The sequence below is a fragment of the Apis cerana genome, linkage group LG7 (assembly GCF_029169275.1).
Source record: "Apis cerana isolate GH-2021 linkage group LG7, AcerK_1.0, whole genome shotgun sequence".
NCBI lineage: Eukaryota > Metazoa > Arthropoda > Insecta > Hymenoptera > Apidae > Apis > Apis cerana.
In genome coordinates this window covers 12,787,089-12,809,247 of record NC_083858.1, presented here as the reverse complement: position 1 = coordinate 12,809,247, position 22,159 = coordinate 12,787,089, and the positions used below count along the sequence as shown (strand labels likewise).

At 36.6% G+C, this 22,159-nt stretch overlaps 1 long non-coding RNA gene across 6 annotated transcripts; it reads left to right on the top strand.

Moving 5' to 3' along the window:
- Positions 1 to 132: 132 nt before the first annotated feature.
- LOC107999266 (uncharacterized) lies at positions 133 to 16,315 on the top strand. Of its 6 annotated transcripts, none has more exons than XR_009830468.1 (5): positions 133 to 553; positions 13,023 to 13,238; positions 13,511 to 13,811; positions 13,898 to 15,166; positions 15,245 to 15,450. It is a non-coding gene; the product is annotated as an uncharacterized LOC107999266 (long non-coding RNA). The 6 variants fall into 6 exon arrangements; XR_009830466.1 differs by lacking the exon at positions 15,245 to 15,450 and adding an exon at positions 15,646 to 16,315 and having other exon boundaries at positions 134 to 553; positions 13,023 to 13,135; XR_009830469.1 differs by having other exon boundaries at positions 135 to 553; positions 13,898 to 14,481; positions 14,973 to 15,450.
- The last annotated feature ends 5,844 nt before the right edge of the window (positions 16,316 to 22,159 follow it).

Sequence of the window (22,159 nt, the reverse complement as noted above, 5' to 3'; positions counted from 1 at the left end):
AGCCACGTGATTGGTGGATCGCGATCATGTGACTCCACCTACGGGCGCCGACCAATAGGAAGGTCGGTATTAAAGGGAAAAGCGTGGACGCCTCTGCGGCTACGTTGCTAAGGATCGAGCGACGGTCCTAACCTAGTCACGCCCTCGTAGCTCGCGCAGGGCCGACGCAACAAAAGCGAGACAATGAGCATCGCCCTGTGTGGTGTGAGAACACACGCGAAATTTTTCCGCGCGCGACTTCACGGCCGTCGGATACTTTTCCCCGGTACTGTCAAATTAACGAATTTGGCAGTAGATTGGAAACTTCTCGTGGATCGCCGAGTTCTTTTTTTCTCTTTTGAAAACTTTTAAGAATTTTGACCGCTGTTCCTGTCCGAGTCGCAGGAAGGATGTCGCAAAATTACGGAAAATTTAGAAGTGAAAAATACCGACGACCACGTGGTGCTTTGATCCTGATCGATTCGCGTTCTTACCTCATGGAATTTGACAGTGTACGTTTACGGAGAACAGAGTGAAAAATTTTGTACTAGCCATCGGAGATTCGCAACTAGTGGTAACGATCGTTTCAAATATATTAATCATTATCCTGATTGTCCTCCGTGACTTGTCTCTCGGTATCTTTTAAATATTAAATTATTCGAATACGTCATATTTTTTCCAATCAATTTTGGAATATTCATACTTATATCAGAATCAATATCTGATTTGATCTGATCAAAATTTATCACGAACGAATATTTTTTTTTTCGAAATAAGAAAGGATTTTTAAAATAATTAGGAGTACGTGCATTTATTCAAATCTTGAAACTAAAAATTTTATTGATCCTATCGTTGCGATGCTCTTGACTACGTAAGGAATGGAAGTTGTGTGTATTTCATTGAGGTTCGTCCTCAAAGACGCGACGACACTTCTTACTCGAGAAATACAGATAGGTGTGTAATCCGTTGACGAAGAAACTGCAGAAACCCCGGAGGAAAAGGCTCTTGAGTAGTAGAGTTATATAGATAAGGGAGAGACATCACGTTCTTATAGACGAGGGATTCAATTTGGCGTCTGTTTTTCCAAGGGTTCGACTCCAGTCTTGCGAAAACACTCGAGAGGACACCTCGGCTTCCATCTTAGCGTTTCTACTGCTCCTCACGAATCCTCCTTCTCCTCTTCCTCCCCCTCTCCCAAACTTCTATCCAGGTTCTCAAAATATCTTCGATCGGCGTGATGTTCCACTTTTTCCTAGTTCCGCGAATGCGTTTCACGACACGTCACATGCGCCATCCGCGACAATTTTTCAAACTAATCGATAGATCGAAAGGTAACCAAGAATTTTTTATTTCAGTGTTTCTTAACCAACTGCGACAATTTTTTTGTTTCTTTCACAAGTAAATACTTTTATACGGTTTAATAAATTATTCCATATAGATAGAATTTAAAATTATGATTAAAATTTTTTAAAGATAAAATAAAAAACGTAATAGAATTACGTGTACGTATAAAGAATTTTATATATACTTATATAATGATCTTAAGAATCTTTTGCAGACAGTCTGCAGGTTACTAATACGTAATTGCAAAATTCACAAATTGCGGAAGCCTTCGAGACAACGAACAGGAATGTTATCTTAAAATAACATTTCATACAATGATTTATCAGATCCTCGATAAAAATTGTCTGGCATTGGTTCCCATAATTTAGCTGATGACGAGTAACACGAATGTTTGCGACGATCGTAAAAGAAAGTAATATCACTAATTTTAAATTAATTGTCGTTCGCGAAAAGATATTCGAATTTTTATTTTTTAACCAAAAAGTAATTTTATCGATAAAAATCAATAATTTTCAAGTTTTACGTTCTCTCTCTCTCTCTCTCTCTATACATATATATATTTTAAATCATAATTTTTATTGAAATTTTGTTAGTACGGTCTATTCCATACATAATGCGTAAATATTTTTCGTATAAACACCACTCATTATATATTTTTGTAAGATTCTACAAGTCTGTAGGTATACTTGCATACGTGCATTTTTGTTTTAAACGTTATAAAAATATTTAGCAGTCGGTATCGTTTTATTCGAATAATCTTTTATTTAAATAATCTCGGAGAATCGATAGTGAAGAATGAAGAAGAAATAATGTGGGATATAAAATTATTTAATTTAACTAAATCAGTTTTAGATCATTATATTATTTTTAAAATGACCTTATCGTTCTTGATTTTCTTTTTTTTTTCTTTTTCTTCTTCTTTTTCGTTTTCCTGGACATACGAATTTCACAAAGGAAAAATCGATGACACGGACCCGACGTCTAATTTTCATTTAAATGAAACGACGTTCGCTCTAGGTGTTTCGATTCGGTCCCTTCTCTCCCCCGTCGCCATCCTCGAGGCTACACGGGGAGCGCTTTCGAACTTTCGGCCAAAGTTTAATTGTCTTTTGCTTGCGTTCTATCTAAATTCGTCGTCACTCGCCGTAGCCAATTTCTCCAACGGTTAATCCATTTGATAAGACCGTCAGATGGTGGCGGTTTTTTTCTTTATCGTTGTTAAAGAAAAAGATGTAACGTTCGCTGCACATCACTGGAAGTGACTAACTTACAATTACGAGTCAAATAATTGAAATGTAATTGTCAAGTAACAACACGTATATAAGAATATTGTGTGATAATATTTTAAAAGAAAAAGAAAGACATTTTAGATTAGTTATTTAGATTCTTACATTTCTTCCCGAATTATAGATATTATTTTTTCAAATAATCTTTAGGAGTTACGAACTTCTTATGATAATAATCTTATAGAAGTAAATTACACATCTCTTTTTAAGATGATAAATATTCAACCACTGAATCACGGCTATCCGGTTAATAAAACAGAGAAATTTACTAAAAGTAAAAGTTATATTCAATTTGATTTCTCAAATACGTGTCGATATTTTTTCGAAGAAATTAAACGTGTTCATCGAAAAAATACCGATAAAAATATTTCATATAAATACGATATTATAATATTTTTTTTTTTTGCACAATAATATTTTCAATATAATCGAATTTTCCAAATACCGGACATTTTATCGTTAACGTTATTTGAACGTGCATAGTGTAAATAGTGGAAGGGAATAACGACGAGTTTTTTCGAATCTATTGAAAATATTGAATCTAAAAAGAAGAATTCATAAAAATAAAATTCTCAAACACGAGTTACGGTTATATTCTAATTCGAACAAGTTACAAATGTAAAAAAAAAGTTTAGGACGAAGGATCGGAGATAAGACGATAAAAACGATAATAATTTCCTCGTTTTCGCGTTGAGTCGTCGACAAGCACCTCTCTCGACGAGGTGTTTAAGAAATTTCGAGGTCTTTCCAAATAAACCACCGCCATGACCTATCCCATACGATCGGCCGACGGTGAATATGGCCGGGGCTCTTTTTTGCCCGGCAGAAACAATAAACTCGGAATTTCGTGGCCTCGCCGCCGCGTTGCGTCACGTCCTCGCCAAGGAAAGTACTACATTTTCTTTATGACGCATGCTGTTCGCGAGGAAAAAAAAGTATACATTGCACGCTGCTGCCTTCTGTAAATGTTTCACGACGTGTCCCTTTAGACTCGGACGTTTTCCATCCTTCCCAATTGAAATCTTCGTTCGAAGGTTAGAATATTGCTCGGAGTTTGTATTTATTTTACAAATAATATACTTAACTTAGAAAAATTAAGTTTGGATCACGTTTTGAAGGTTAGTGCTAGAATGTTACTTTGACTTTACACTAGTGTTAGAAGTAATGTGGTTAACCAAGAGAAATTGAGAAGTATGGATCATGTTTTCAATACTGGAAATTTGAAGGTTAATGTTTGAATGTTAGTTGGATTTTATTTTACAAATAATGTGCTTAAGATAGAAAAATTACGTTTTGAAGGTTAGTGCTGGAATGTTACTTTGATTTTATACTAGTCTTAAAAATAATGTGCACTAAGAAATTGAGAAGTTTGGATCATGTTTTCAATGCTGGAAATTTGAAGGTTAGTGTTAGAATGTTGAATTTTATACTCGTCTTACTACTAATATGCTTAACTTAGAGAAATTAAATTTGGATTTTCAATACTGGAAATTGAAATCTCTATTTGAAGGTTAATGTTGCTTTGTTCGATTATAGGTTAACTCAGAGATAGAAATTAAGTTACTGAATTTGCAATGATGTGTCGTGTTCAAGGATTATTAATCATTTTTAATGTAACACGTAACAATCGATACATAAGATTATTTGTAATATTTGTCGAATCGATAAGAGAAACAGACGAATCTGATAACGATTGGCATTATTGTGACGCGATGTGAGATCACGATCACCTGTTTCATCATTAAATTCAATGTGTCTGGAATTTAACGACACATTTTAGACAATGTTGTATAAAAATGAATGTTATCGCGAATATAAATATAATTAATCGAGTCGTACACATGAATAAACTTCGGAAGTGCATAGAGACAGTTCGAAGTTATTTCTTTGCATTTGTATGCATTAGGTTAGGTTGGCGAATATTTAGAATTTGTATCGCTTGATGATTCGTTAACATAGACACTGTGTTCAAATTCGATCATTTCTTTTCCAGTCAGACATGTTTGATTTTGAATTTTAAAAACAGATGTAAAATACAATAAAAAAAAAAGATGTATTTGCTTTGCTAACTTCGAAATTCGAACGTTCTGGTGATAAAAAGTTTGAAAGAACGTTCAAGAAAGATTCGAAAGAAATGTTTCATTGCAAAATTTTCCTTTTTCGAAAAAAAACACAAATTTATCTATTAACAAAGCGTTAAAAACAAACAGAATAATTAGTAAATAGCGCATTCTCGCAAACTTACTCCCCGAATAATCCACGAGTAACAACGATTCCACAAGATCTCATATTCTCGTATTAAATCCCCTATTATATCTCTTTTTCCACAAAAGAAACATCCGATCAACCACATCTTTGATCCTTTAAGGATTAAGCCTAATTATCTCGTTAAAGGATGGTTAATCTCGCTTGGAACGATGGACGCCATTAAAGCTTTCGTTTCCGTTGAAATGGAGGAGCAATCGAGCCCGAACGAGGAAACGCCGTGTTCCCAACCTATTTTTATCGCGTGAAAGAAACGAGTACGCATCGAGGCACGGTATCATCCGATCGGATTAACCCGAAGGAAGTCTCTACGGATTCCGTATGCCTCTCGTCTGCTCCTCGGTTGTTTATACAACGATGAAATTTAATTCTCGGGACCACCGAACTCAGGAACTCGTGTAAACCAATACTCGCGGCCAAGCCACGAGTGGAGCGCAAAAAAGCATGGAAGAAAAAGCATAAGTGAAAATCGTTGTCGACGAGGATCACCTCTAAAGTGACGCGTGTCCAATTCGACCGACACTTTGATCGACGGAACGAGAAAACCATCGGTCTAATAGACCGGTTAATTAACCCGATGGGAATCCTAATCGATCGGTCACTCTGTTTGCCGAGTAAATTCCTCTGATATTTTTTCCTTCTGATCTTCGCACCACCTTTCGGATACAGCGTTATAATGGTTATAACGTAACGTCTCTTTCTAATGTGTTCACTCGACACTTGGCCCGAGAGTTTCGTATTTCATATTTTTGATATTTTTAAAGCTTCGACCGTTTTCTTTGTCAAGAAAATGAGAGAGGTTGATATCTATCTCTGTTGATTTATTCGCGAGTCATTTCGAATAATCCTTCGTGATCAAATAATAAATTTACCTACTTACCTACTTTGTGCGAAATAATTTTCTCACCGATATTATTCCAAACTGAATTTTTATATTATTCAAAATTTTTGATAACGTACAATTGTTTGATTTAAAATATTTCGTCCGTCAGCATTCGATAAACGTTTCAAAATTTCAATTGGTAGCCACGAAAGAGTTAAATTGGCGGCGAGGAATGGTAATTTTCTTAAACGAAAGCATCGAGCGTCGAGCATCTCGAGCGTCCAACTTCCTTTTCTTAACTCGGAACGAATACATAATTGGAACGCTTCCCCATCCTCCCTCCCTCGGTTCCTGGTTCCCCGTTCCAGAGAGCGTGGTGCAGGTTCCTTTTGTTTGTCTTTACAGCAACCAGCAATTCTGCATCATATCTTCCACGAGCTTGTAACTCGTCCAGATTTACGCCGCGCCGTTTCCGCGCGTTTTCCATGCAAGAGAATATGACGCGGTGGCGCGCGCGTTTCCGATGCGATCCGCGCATAAAGATAACAAACACGTCGGTGCACCGTGTCTGCTGTTTCTCAAATCCTCTAAGAGAAAAAGCTAATCTGGTTAGCATTACCACTTTCCGCCCAACGATAATACCAGGCATACCCAATTTTTCGCGTTTCATCTACGTAACCTCGTGTACCAGTGTATCGTATCAACAATCGAGCTCGATCGAAAAATAAATTTCCCTCTTTACTCTCGCCGAGCAATGCGAAGTATGCCATTGAGTCCTCGGATCTCCTTCGTTTCGAAGCCAATTACTTATCTAAATGGAAGGCTGTTGCCAGTGTTGCCAGCTTTAGGGAAAATTTAACGGTTGAAGTTGCGGGTAATGTATCGTTCGTAACGGTAATAATAATCGGAAATAATAATTGCAAAAGCGGATCAATCGCTGCGTAACTTTATTCGAAATTTTTAATTATCAGTTACGTCCAAATTTTGGAATATCGGTTTTCCAACGATCAAGAATTTTATTCATCTTGTTTATAAAGATACGAATCTCGTATATTTGCGTATGAATTGTGTGTGATCGTAATAATTGCGAATAAAAGTAGTTCGAGGATTTTAACAAATAATTATTCGAATATTAACTTTATTCGATATTTTTAACCATTAGTTATTCTTTTTAATGCCTTCCAATCATTCAATTTGACTAATAATAAATGTAGCAATATCTCGAGTTCGAAAAATACGAAATAAACAAATTAGAAATAAAATATTTATAAACATTTATACAAATCGAACAGTCCTTTACTTTTCTAATACAAAAATTTTAATAAACGCATTTTTGGAAGCTGATTTTCAATAAATCCTTTCCTCACATTTTCAAATTACATAAAATTCAAGTACCTTGAAGATAAATAAGATATAATCAAACTCTCTAAAATTTATACAATATTATAAACGCACTATATATATCCTGAAAAAACGAAGAATGGAGAATATATAGGCTTTAAATCTTCGTTATAGAAGCTATATACACATTTCTTCATTTTCATCGTCTCTTTTCTCGAAAATTTTACTTACTTATCCATTTCCAAAATTTTTTAACGCATTCTGAAAAAACCTCTTTCCAATCTCTCTCTCTCTCTTCCTTTCCTTCGTTCCATTATTATTCGACGCGGAGCGGCACGAACGATCGAGGCAGGAAATGGTGGATTTTTCGGTGGAAACGCGGAACCTGGCTCGCGCCGATAGGATTGAATCCGATGGGTGGGGGCGAGGGTGCGAAGTTGAAAAGGGCCCGGGCGGAATTGAAGCGGACAATGCGTACCGGGTGGCAATTTCACGCGACACGTCTCACCATCAGCATATCAATAGGGCACCGGGATTATCTGGATGTGCAGTGATATTCTGCGGTCGGCTCCGCGTAGATAGGGTTGCGCAATTTCGCTTCCACGCACGTCATTTCCCTCCCGCTCCGTGTCATCTCTATTGCCCGCAGATTTATTCCGCTCCATCGTCCCACGATTTAACGCGGAAACGAAACTTCTCCTTCTCGCCCTTCTCTTGATCGTGTCGTAAATAATTTTTGGCAAATTGAATCGATAGGGAATAGATTGGAATGGATGATTCTTTTTCACGATTCGACCATTAATTGGAGAGACGATTGACGAATGAAGGGATAATTTTTAGGAAATTTTCGTAAATATAATTATTGCAAATTTTAAGAGTGAAATTTTAAATAATCGAGGTGGAATAGAAATTGTGTTTCATATACGAATAGGATGGAAATTTGTATACGGTTTTAGAAAACCGGTAGAAATAACGGTATAATTTTTGAGAAAAAGAAAAGGATCGAATTATCGATATTTCGCATCGTGTTTACATCGTTGTAAAATACGAGTGGCATCGAGGCGGAATCAACGTTCCGAACCCTTGTTATTTTGATTAGGGCTTAGCAACATTATAATGCGACCGATTCGTCCGGGATGAAAACAAACGCGGCCAAGTCCAACTTTGTCCCCCTTCTTCCGTGCCCACGACCGCGATACCGTTTATTTTTCTTGAAAACGTATCAGCCGCATTTCCTTCCTCATTGTCTGCCTTAAGGAAATAAATCCACCGCCAGACTGTCCCGCTCCGCGTGTCGTTTCCTCTCCACTCTCCCTCCCCTTCCCCAGCGATCATTTTACGCTCGTATATTTCTCGCCAATTTAAATTTTTTTTCGCCCGATATTCTCACAGTTTCGTAGAAAATTTATTTATCCGTTTCGAACGTCCGTTCTCCCAAGCCTGTTTTATATCATAATTATTCAAAATTGAAGAAAGTAGAAACTCGAACGCAACGGAACGAAGCGAAATTAAACGTCTTATTCCCTACTCATCGAATATTCCATTCCTTTAGTTTATCCGTGGAAAAATCCTTGTTTCTGGAATTCGAAACGACTGTCGCCGGATTCTATTTTAGTGACCGAGATTAAAAGGAGGGGGAGGCAGGATGTGGAGGAAAATGGAAGAAAAGCACGAGGATGCGCACCTTCGCCGCGTTCCTTTGGGCACGAACGATAGCGAAGGGAGCCGTGCAAGATAATGGCCATAGAGAGGAGTAAACGGCGAGAGCAGTCAGCTTCCTCGTGGGCGGGTAACGCGGCTAATTCCGACTGTTTGGTTAGCAAGCATTTAAGGTTTGTCTTGGCTGTTGCTTCGTGTCTTTTAGACAGCCGATCTGTGTTCCGACCAAACGAAACGGAAGCTAAACGCTCGTGACGAGGTGACGAGCCGACGACTTTCCGTTCTCCTGACCGATCGCCGCGACTCGTCCGCTTCCCGACTCTTGCGCCGTTCCCCAAGAATCCTTCGATTCTCTCGATGAAATCCCCCTTTTTCGGAGAAGGAAGAACAATCGGAGATGATCTTGCCTCGGATCAGTTCTCGATCTTTGCGAGTGTGTATGTATATGTGTGTGTGTGAATGGATCAAGAGTGTACTACAACTCGTAGATGTGGTATATACTTTACGATGCATTAAAAATAGCGGGTTTCTAAATAAACAAATCGAAGTAGATTCAAAATATTGACAAATGATGAAATTGCTCTTCCAAGTCGTGTCTTCGTTGGTTAATGGTTTATTTGGTCGAGAAAATGAATAATAATTTTATACGGGTTTTCAAGCGATTACTCGTAAAAAGTATCCTTTGTCTATTATGGATTGAACGTTAAACGATTTATTAACATTATAAACGCGAATTCGAAAAATTTGGAAGGATTGTAAAATTTTCCTTCTCCACTTCCTCCAACTTCTCCCTTCCTTTCTATGTACGTATATACGCATTGTTCCTGTGTGTGTGCCAAGTACCTGAAGAAGCTTTACGTGAAACGAGACACATATGTAACCGAGTGTACACGAGACAACCCTCCACGATGCACAAAAGATTTAGAGAAGTTGCGGCTGAACAAACACCGCCGGCATAAGCGCACGTTCCTCCCTTTAGCTTTTCCTGCCCTTCCCTCTCCCTGATAAGACTTTCCTTAACAGCGCCACTCGACGAAAACACCCTCCACCCGTTCGTCTATCTCGCGATCATCTCCGAAAATAAAATTTTTTATTTTTCATTCACATTTTGCTTTCTCGTTTTTTCCGTTTTCTAGCGAAAAAGTACTGCCTCTAACGGAGATATCGTGGAAGATGTAAGCGAAGAGAGATTTGGTTACGAAAAATCGCGAGTAAAGGGTTCTCCTCCGCTTTTTTATCGAAAGAAAGGGAACGATCGAAAGCGGCGGAAAATGGAAAAGCGGACGAGAATGTTTGAAACGAAAAATATTCGAATATTCCGAAGCTTGGTATTCCCCTAAATAGAAAATATGGAGAGCTCCGTCATTATTAACCTTACGCGGAATCACAAAGTTTTTGTTATTAAAAAAATTTGCAAGACACGTTTCTCCACCTATTATTACGAATATATTTTTTCCCCTCCCCTTTTATGACCCCCTTCCAATGTTATTTCCCACGATCAAACTTCGAATCGAGGAAAGAAAAACTTTCGAATTCGAAATTATCGTCGACCGAAACGAAAATACCTCTCGTTCGGATACAAATACAAATAATTTCGAATTACATATATGATATATACATATATATATATATATCGTAAAATTCAATATCGATCCAAGCTAATCAATTCCAAGATAATATCATCCACTCAGGAGTCTCAAAACTGGAAAACCCGAGGATCCTGTAAAACGAATTCTGTGTCGCGAGTCTCGCGTATAATCGTTGTTCGCGCCGTTGCGTGTCCGGCGGAGATAATGGCGTCGAGCTGAAAATGCTCGACGCATGGAAACGATGCCTGTTGTTATTTTACGGGGGCGGAATAGCGGGCCGACGGGAGGGAGGGGAGGGAGCTCTCGTTAAACCGATTTGCACATCGGATGCACTCTCGATTCCTCGAACAGCGGACAATTTCACAGGGCTCTATTTACGCTGCTCCCGCTGCCTGGAACCGAAGGGGGGACGGGCGTCGCTCTGCCTACCCCAACTCGTTTACGTATTTTCCTCTTTCCCGTAAATACATTCGCGTTTTATCTCCTCTCCCCTTCTTTTCCACCGTTTCCTGGCTTTTCCATTTTTTCTCTCTTTCTTTTTTCCTTTGGCTCCTCGAGCGTGACTTTTTCAGAATTGCGATTCTTTTTCGATCTTCTTCGATTCCTTCTTTTCGATTCCTGAACAGAAGAGCGGATCGTTGTACGCTATCTTTTGGCGAATTTTTCTTTCTTTATTTTCGAGACACGGTATTTTTAATCGTTCGTATCTCGAAGTTTATTTCGAAACGTGCAGAACAGTTCCTCATTGTCTGGTAAATTTTTTAAACGCGCGCCGCGAAAGAGGACGGTTCGTTCGCTGCGAGACTTCTTTTCGCACTGACGAGATGCAGCTTCCATTCGGATGTCACGTCACTGTCCGAACCGCCAGTCGTGAACCGTTAAACCGTTTTCCTCGTACTCGTTTCGAGCATCTCTCGTTAAGTAAAACGCGAGTAAAAAATTTTTAACGAATCGTAGCGTTTCAACTTTTCTATATATATATATATATATATATATATATATATGATAATAAAATTTATCGTAAAACTCCGTTAAAACACCTAATAAATGCTCTTCTAATTATCATTTTCAAACTCGTCCATCTCTTTATTAATTCACACTAAAACTAATATAATAAAAAGAAGAAATAGCCAATATTTTGATCAGAGCAGTCCCCTTGCTAATTTATTAAAATACGTAAAAAGCTATTAATATTCTCTCGTAATAAAAAAAAGAAGAAACAGCCTATCTGCGTTACCAATTTATTAAAATACACTTTCCAAACTTAAACTCAAATCGAAGCCAATAACTCGGCGATTAATATCTTGTAAAATATTCTGGCGCAAGAGAGAGAGAGAGAAAGGGGGATAGAAATAGGCTATTTTGACACAATCGATCAAGGCAGTGACGTTACACAAGGATCAAGGGGCGGGATACGAAACTAATCCGTGAAACACGGAGCGGGGGAAACTCTCGGCTGTAAAATATCCCGTCCATTACCGCAATTTCACCGCGGCTCTAACCGCCTCATATACATATCGAGCGACGTCAGCCCGTAACATACCGAAGTCGTAAAGCTCCCGGGTTGCACGCGGATGGACGGAAAAGAATCCCCGGGTGCCTAATTCGAGATGTTTATCCAAGCGGTGTGTTTCGGTGTTGCCCTCTTAATTCATACCCGCCGCTGTTGTTGCAGCTTAGCCAGCGCCAAATTTATTAAAATCGTTACCGACGCCCGACGAGCAACCCGCCGTTATTATTATTACGCCGTCGATACGGAACAATTCCCCTCCTTCTTCCGTCTTCCACATTGTCTCTCTCCTCCTTTCTCCTTATTTTTCCTCCGATATTTTCATTCGTGCTTTCAACGAATTTTTCCAATTAAATAAATCTTACTCACTTATTTTTTTTCTTCGAAAACGAACAAGTTCGTTCTAGGTTTCCAGGTGTTAAGGATATTCGAAGATCGAATTAATTATTATATACGCCGTTTCGCGAGGAATCGTTCGATTTCGTTCTACTTAGACGCGGGGAAAATCGAGGGGACCACCAAGGTTGGAGATTCGATCGGACGGGTCCCGTATCCCTTTAAAAGCGTGACAATGCGTAAGAAAAGATTGGTCGAATATTGGACCGTTTACGGTGAGAATCCAGATCTTATCCAGAGATCGAAAAGGATCGAGATCCCAGACTGGAATCCCTATTATGTTGGAACGTCGGCCTACGATTTCTCGGTCATTTCATCGGTTATTGCACAATGGGAGACTCGTGTCTTCGTCTCCTGTTCGAGACATCTGTGTCAAATCGTCCATCCCTTCTCTCCCATTCCCTAGAATCTTCCAATTTAAGATCAATTTATACGGAAAGAGGAATTACGTCAAGAGAAAATGTGATTGCAAAATCTGAAAAATACACACAGCTCCCATAGTTTCAATAGTTTATTTCTTGTCAAATTGAGACCTGAAATTGAAATTCTGAAGCTAAAGTTCGAGCTCACCTTGTCGGCGAGCTTCGCAACGCAACAACTCTGCGTGTCTCCGGGGGAGAGAATTCCAAAAGTGTGGAAGGTTGACGCGTCAAGGTTGCAAAAAGAAGAAAAAGGGGGAGGATCGAAAGTGGTCGATCGGTGCAGGAGAAGCGAAAGAAAATTCTTTTTCTGCGGCAGGTGCAATCGCCTTCACCCGCGGATATTATTTCTGTCAACGTTGCCCGTGTTTATCCGCATACATATTTGACGAACTCCTCTCTCTCGTGCAGGTCGTCCAACGTCTAGGCGGCGGCTGGACCGTGTTACCTGAAGAAGCAATCTCTGTCGCATGGAATAACATTTAGGCCGGACTGCTCCACTGCATCCTCGTTTGACTACATATGTATGTATATATATGTATGTATGTATGTACACATACCTGCACAACTGTGTTACGCCAGCTTCCGTGGGAGTCCTCGATACGATCTTCTGTTTCCGTGTAATCGGTTCGTATGCTTTCGCTCGATTTAAACAGAAATTTTTTTCCGCGCAAATAAATCAACAAAGTGAACAATACAATTTCTCGAAGGAACTTCTTTTCTTAATTAATCAAAATAAGTGTAAATATTCGTACGAATTAAATATACTCGTGACGTCGTCGGTTGCTTTTGAATACCTGTATCTACTATTCCAACTGGAAACAAGATTCAATTCTAATTATTTAACGATACGACGCTGGAGGAATTTCGTTAACTGAATTTCCTTTTCATCTGTTCAGGGAAGGCAGCTATGGAGATACGGTGGAAAAGGGAGCGGAGGAAAAGGATACGGGAGTGTGAAAAATAATTTCCTGCCGTTGATATGTGGCGGATCGGACGAGGAGAAAAGTCCTGGGCCGGGGGATATCAAAATATTATTCGAGGGTTACCTAGGGTAGCTCCGCATTCTCGTGCCGTATAGAAACCTCGCCTGAGCCTAAAGTGGATGGTTATTGCCCCCAACCTGACCGCATACCCGCCTCGTGCCTCTACACGAATTTCGTATTTACCGCTTAATCCTTTATCCTCATTCAGTTCTAAGTATTTCGAATATTCCTAATGTATGCATGTAATCAAATATATAAAATTGAAAGTGATTTAATCACTTTGCTTCTTTCTTTTTCAAGCGACAGAGAAGGGATTTTTATCTGTTCTACCATTGAAATCTCTGCACGTCGACGATGCCCGAAAGTAATAAGCCAGAGAATGAAACGAATGTCGTCGCAGAGAAGATTGAAAAAAATGGCACGTCGCATTATGTAGCATTAGTTAATCGATCGAACGCAACAAGAGGATCCTGGAGAGCAGTGGAAAAAAATTGGTGCATCGGTTCCATGGAGGTCACCGTGTTCAGGGGTGTGAGACTTGCGCGCGCGTCCCACCCTCACACATGCGCGCACAAGTACACGGCAAGAGTACTTACAATTAGTACGGGGTACGCAGCCCCAAGCTGCGAGAGACTCGGTCGATATGTGGTCACAATGAAGGGTGTGGCGTTCGAGGACGAAAAGCTCTCTCCTGTCCGCTTTATCCTGCCATTGGCTGTTGCCAGGTGTCGAGAATGGCGGACACCTTTCTCGACACCGGCCCTCCGGCTCCTCTTAAACAACGAATCGTCTTTCTTCGAACGAGCCACCAAAGATTGTGCGATAATTCGCGGACAGAATGGGAGAATCGACTTTCCACGCTCGGCCACCTTCCATCGAGCATTGTGATTAATTTTGTTTATTTTCTCGCCTCATAACGATAGTGTACAAGTTATATTTCCTATGTGCTGAATTACAGTTACTAGAACTGATGATTATTTGACGAAGACGGAGATTTCCAATGTATTTAATGCTTTTCTTTAATCGAAAAAGGAAAGTGAAATTTAAAGTATTGATTATCGTAACAAATTTTAATTTATATATTATCGATTCTTTGATATTCTGGATCCATTTGAACTTTGTTTATTATAGAAATAAATAAAGTTGAACGAAACGGAGATGTTAATATGACATTCTCAGAGTATTCTTAGAATTTCAAAAAGGATGGGAACATTGAGAATTTTATAGATGGATAAAACAGGCAATTAACTTATCGCCGTGAGAGTTATACATCTATCTACGATATAATTTAATTTAATTTTCTCTTCTATTCAACATCTTTCAAACGATCCAATTTGCGGTCCAAAATTTTTGACGAACGTGTTACGCTTTCCAGACAGTCCATAAATTCCCTGTAGAGAGAACGAGCTTTCCAACAGGCCCAACGATTCACCCAGAAAATGACGTATATTCGTGGTGTTCTTAACGGGCGCCACTTTAATGGAGACACGTGTCGCGGGTATTTCAGATCGCTGGTACACCGTGTCGCGATGATGAAGAGAACGACGACGTTCGAGGAAGATTGATGAGGTGTGTTTACCGCTAACTAATTCCCCTCTGCTGCCGGTTCACGTCTAGCTAACTAACTTCTTTCCCTCGAATGAACAGCTTGGGCGGACAAATTGTTCGAATTCCACCGTTCGATGATCGAGCGTGATCTTAAGAATACCACGAGAAATGCATTCTAATGAATTTAAGGAAATATATCGATCAAACATTCCTCACGAATGATTATCGAATATTAATTAGATCAACACGAAGATTGATGAAAATAATGATTCAAAGAATGTAATAAATTTAACGTTTGCATCAAATCACAATTGATTTAATAATTAAGAATCATCTTATTTTGAACTTTGCCTCTACGACGTCATCCTTCGTGCTTTATTCCGAGAATTATTCAATCGTTCTTCTGTCTAAACGCTAAATTTTCTGCTTAATTTTGTTAGCAAGAAGCAACCATTTTATTTTCAACTCTTAAATAATAAAAAGTGATTCTTTCTTCGTAGGCTTACCGTTACCTTTTTCTCCTTCCACGATGTCGTCCTTCCTATTCGAAGAATTTTTAACTTTCTTCGAGCCATCGATGAGGTTAAATCGGAACGTCAAGAGAGAAATGGTCGCACGACGTGTCCACGATTGGTCCGCGAACGAAGTGATCGATATCGCGGTCACGAGTTGTTAACGAAAATCTTTCGGATAGCCGGAGGTGGTTAACGAAGCATCACCCTGGATTAGGCTTGCGTCAAGCCACAAAACCAGCCTCTTCTGCGGGGTTCTGCGTACGATGAAGAAACGGAGGTTATTCTTGGTTGAACAAACACTGGAATGGGTCGCGTGCGCCTCCCACATATTTATAGATTTTATCTCTCTTTGACTTCGCCGAGGCGAGTAGGCGTTCGTGTACTCGCGTGCACCGCGCGGCGGGGAGGGGAGAGAGGAGGAATTCGGGGGGGAGGTGGACGCCGCGAAAACCCGGGAGAAAATCTGTGGAATGCCGGTGGAAAGAAGGAAAACATCGGCCGGAATGACAGAAGGGAAGGAATCGAAACCTCGTGCGGATCCAAGTTATGGGATTTGCTTCTATCTTGAATCAGAGATATATTTAATCACGAGTATCATACCTACTGTATTAAGTTGAGAAAGAGTCTTATGTAAATATACTTTTAATTCCGTTTAAGGAAAATTGAATCTTGGATGGATCTTTTTTGAAATTGGCGAGATCATTTTTATTTCCTGTTCAACATTTTTCCAACAATTTTGATAAGAGTATACAGTTATAAACAGAGATATATTTAATCAGAAGTATCATACCTAGTAAGTCAAGAAAGATTCTATAAAAATTACTATAAATGCACTTTTATCCATTTAAGGAAAATTGAATCTTGGATGAATGGATCTTTTTTGGAATTGATGAGATCATTCTTATTCCCTGTTCAACATTTTTCCAATAATTTTCACTTGATAAGAGATATAATAAGAGTATACAGTTATAGCAGAGATATATTTAATCAGAAGTATCATACTTAATAAGTTAAGAAATCATTCTTATTCTCTATTCAACATTTTTCCAACAATTTTCACTTAATAAGAGTATGTAATAAGAATATACAATTAATCAAAAATATCATAGTAAGTTAAGAAAGATTCTATAAAAATTATTATAAATGCACTATTATTCATTTAAGGAAAATTGAATCTTGAATGGATCTTTTTGGAATTGGCAAGATCATTCTTATTCTCTATTCAACATTTTTCCAAGAATTTTTACTTGATAAGAGTATACAGTTATAGCAGAGATATATTTAATCAGAAGTATCATACTTAGTAAGTCAATAAAGATTCTATAAAAATTACTATAAATGCACTTTTATCCATTTAAGAAAAATTGTATCTTGGGTGAATGAATCTTTTTTGGAATTAGTGAGATCATATTCCCTATTCCTATTCAATATTTTTCCAACAATTTTCACTTAATAAGAGTATACAATTAATTAGAAATATCATATTTAGTAAATTAAGAAAGATTCTATAAAAATTACTATAAATGCACTTTTATCCATTTAAGAAAAATTGTATCTTGGGTGAATGAATCTTTTTTGGAATTAGTGAGATCATTCTTATTCCCTTCAACATTTTTCCAACAATTTTTAACTTGATAAGAGTATATAGTTATAATAGAGATATATTTAATCAGAAATATCATCATTTAGTAAATTAAGAAATCATTCTTATTTTCTGTTCAATATTTTTCCAACAATTTTCACTTAATAAGAGTATACAATTAATTAGAAATATCATATTTAGTAAATTAAGAAAGATTCTATAAAAATTACTATAAATATACTTTTATCCATTTAAGGAAAATTGGATGGATCTTTTTTTGGAATTGAGATTGTTCTTATTCTCTGTTCAATAATTTTCATTCCATAAGATACAATAAAAATATTACATAAAGTTATATCAAAGATGTATTTAATCAGAAGTATCATACCTAACAAGTTAAGAAAGATTCTATAAATACACTTTTATCCATTTAAGAAAAATTTGAGTTCCAGATAAAGTTATATCAGAGATATAAGAAAAATTCTATAAAAATTACTACAAGTATACTATTAACCATTCAAGAAAAATCGAATGCTGGATGGATCTTTTTCGGAATTGGCGAGATCGTTCTTATTCTCCGTTCAACGTTTTTCCAACAATTTTCACCCGGTCCAGATACAATAAGAGGATAAACAAGCGTGGAATGGAAGACAGAGAAAGAGATAGAGAGAGGAGAGGGAGGGTTGTCACGGGTCTTGAATGGGGAGATTTTTCGCGAGCCAGAGAAATGACACGGACGAGGCATTGAGAATGAAGAGACCGATTGTTCGATCGTTTCGCACTGTTATTTTTATAATTCACTGTATCCACGATCCTTCTGCTTCTCCGTGGCTCTCGTGGCGAGAGCACGGTGTTGTTTTTATTGGCCGCATTTAGGGAATGGGATAGCGGAGGACAGGGGGCGAAGCGAGAAAAAGGCGGCCGCGACGTTGAAAGAGGGGAGAATCGGTGGGAACGGGGTGTTGTTTCACCCCCTTGCCACCACCGTCTATTCTGTCCACCAGCGCCTAATATTCTAGCGCCTAAACCGAGGCAGAGCTAGGATAGGACGGGTCCTAGGGGTGGAAGGACACGATTTCAGAGGGGGAGGGGGTCAAAGAGGGAGGAGGGGAGAGAAACGCGAAGGCGTGCGCGAGTACTATGGTTGACAATACCACAATCATCCAATGTTATTTCAGTTAGAATTCTTTTTCCCTACTCCCTCTGTTTCTCCCTCCCTTATTTCGTTCTCCTCTCTCTTTCTCGTTTCCCTGTCAACCCTTCCCTTCATTCTCCTCCTCTTGTCCTTTTCTTCCTCTTCCCCTGTTCGCTATTTTCAATAGGGTCGAACCTGTTCGTTCTCCTCTCGTTCTCTTCTTTATTCTTTGAACTCTTTTCGAGAGATTTATCCATTTTCGATCGACCATTAGAGAAATATCAATCTTTTGAAATTTCTACAAATCGTTAATTATAAACATCAGCACGGAATTGTGCGAAAAATTATTACTAAAAATCTGTTTGTGAAAGTGTTTGATCGAAAAGTAGTCGTGCAAATTTGTCATGTCGTTGGTTGGTCCGAAATTATATTTGGAGGAGCGTGCCACAATCGGTAACGTATCGGGCTCGCAAATTTTTCAGAAATCTATAAACTCACGATCTCGAAAATTAGGCGTCACTCTTCCGGATTGGAAGGAGGCTTCTTTGTGTTTGAAATATACCCCGGGATCCTGAACGAGTGGCATCTGTAATAACAACGTTCGTTCTTGCAGCTCTCCCTATACGTGACGTCGCTATGTGAACGCTACGTGAAATGGATTTTTGGAAGCCAGTTTATTCGTGATTAATCGCATTTACGCTACAAATTTTCACGCTACGGAATGTATAATTGAAAAGAAAGATTATTAAGGATGGATAAAAATTTTTTTCGAAATGGGATCGAAATGTTCGCAAATTAAATTAGATTTAAAAAAAAAAAAAAAAAAAAAAGAAAATTTTATACGCGAATAAGATAATATGAGATAATAGTTTTAGATGCACGAGATGTTTAATTTCTTGGATATTTTTGTGTACGAATTGTTTGAATGAAATTGATGCCACGTAGCAAGAGGAACTGAATGAACCGAGTTATACTCCGAACACAATCGTAACGTTGTTTGGTTATCATGGTGAACCTAACACAACATGGTTTGTTATTTAACAAATCAATTAATCTCATTCTTGTTTTTGAATGTACATAAGTATTATACCGCTTTTCGATTCTTTTTCTTTACTCTTACATCTTTTAAAATTGTGTTTTCGTTTTCTTTTGACACGATTATAGGATTAAAGAATGAAACAATATATAATAATAATAATATGATACGTATGTAAGTATATCGAGCATATAAATGCAAACTCGACGATTGATGGTGTCTTCGCAATTTCTAGTATCATTCTAGTCTTTTTGTACCGAAATATGTCGGGATAGAAAGAGAGAAAGAGAGAGAGAGAGAGAGAGAAATATTCCGTCACCACCTTCTTAAAGCCAACGAAAATATTGTTTCACGTAAATATATACGTTCGTGATGAACCACTTTTATCCTTTTCCTTTTCACACCTTTTAGGTGATAAGAGTTGCAATTGTCAACACTTTGTCATCGAGGATTTCGATGATTGCAATTTCAACTTTTTCAAAGCAATTATTAATTTTGTATAATAATTGTGTATTGATTTTGAATTTCAACGATAATCTTTTTATTCGTTTTATATAAATATTTATTCTAAAGAAAGGTAAAAATTGATTTTTACTTTCGATGTATTCTATAAATCTATTCTTTCGTTGATTCTTTTGCAATGCGATTCTATCAATAATTACGATATAACTAAAATTATCGGAGTGTTCGCGGTATCATGGGGTCATATACTTCAAAAAGTATGAACGAATAAACGAAGAAGTGATCCATTAGGTAGGAAGCCCCAGCTGACACACCCTGACGCTATCAAAACACGCCTTAAAACTTATATTCCTGCGTAACAGCATGGTAGTGGTGGAAAAACTGCGTACGTGAGATAAAATAACAGAGTGTAGTTAACAGGCTTGGGTAAAAATATTCAGCCAGCTTCCACCATCCTCCCCTTCTCCTCTCTTTCTCTTTTTCTCTTTCATTCCCTTTCTATTTTTCTTCTCTCACCTTTGAGTCTTTTATACTCTGATTACGATGAATTTTATATATATATATATATATATATATATATTGTTTATTTCTTACATATATAAATTATTTTATTAATTTATATTAATTTATACAAATTATTATTGTTTTGGATCATATTCTTTAAAGATTTATAAATTTAATGAATTTAACTAATTAATATTAATTTGTTAATATGTTTACTGTTCATAACCTCGATTGTTCGTATAATATAAAATAGCATTTGAAATATTTTAATATATTTATAATATATGAAAATTAATATTTATCACAAGAGTAAATTTCTTTTTAGTTTGTAAATATATAGTTTGTAAATATATCGATGATTATTAGAAATTATTTTTAACATTAATAAATTAAATGTTGTATACATATATGATATTAATACATATTAAATAATAAATTTAATAAATTATAGATGAATCACATATTACATCAATAAAATGTAAATTAGAATATTGAACAAATTATTTAATTTAAATATTTTTCGTATTTCTCGTTTTTTTAATGCCTATGTATATAGAGAATCTTTATCGATATACGTACGTATTTGACTTTGCCCGCCGAGCTTCAGTTATCGAATGAGATCATATTTGTTCTAATTTGGTTGCTATATATTTTGACCGCATCAATATGTTTAATTTAAAATTATATAATTTAAAATTATGAATTCTGAATTTAAAAAATATATTTTTTATTCATGAGTATAGACACATTGTTATGGACAGATGGAAAGTTGTTATCAATATATTATCTACGTACAGTAAATGTATGCTTTTTATGGTATGGATAGTTGGTATTTTGGTAAATGTATATATAAAAAGTAAAATTATAAAAATTAAATTAAATATGGAATAACTATGGAAATAATTTATTATTTTATTTATGCCTTTTTTTTATTTCTTTTATGCCTTTTATCATATTTTCATTAAAAAAAAAGATATAAAAATATATAAAAAATTATCAAATATAAATGTATATACTATTTACATATATAGATATATTAAAATAAATAAAAAATAAAAATAGAACAAAGATAGAGATAGGATAAAAATATTGAAATCATATCTTCAAATGCTGCAAATGAAATTTATAAAAAAAGAAAAGAATATAATAAGAGAAGTATAAAGAGAGGGTAAAAATATATTTTAGCGCCATCTCTTAAAGATTAAAGATATCTCTTTGATCTCATTTTTCTAAAAATATCTAGAGATGGCGTTGATGATTAATTCTCATTATTATATCTATTTTCTTATTGTTCATAACCTTTTTTTATATGAATTGCTATGCTCAATATATTTCGATTTATCGAATTTGATATATTTTGTTAATTTATAGTTCGATAATCGAAATTACTACATGATATCATAATAACGTCGATAATTATTATATTTAGACGTATTATTTTGAAGTATGTGATTTATCTGTTGAATAATATTTATTTTTGTAATTATTTTTCATAATTAGTATAATATACAATTAATACGTGTTTCTTACTTTAATTGGAATTTTTTTCGCTAAGTTATTCTTTTTTTTCATTTATTTTTTTCACAATTAGAGTTCATATTATATCTTTTTAAGATGGAATTTGTATTTGATTATTGTTTTATTTTAATTTAATTAATTAATTTTACATATTTTAGATATTCATTTGAAATTAAAATTTTTTTTATATAACTGAATTACTGATTTATCTTTCAAGATGGGTAAAGTTTCAATATGGATACCACGAAGAAGTGGCAGTTTG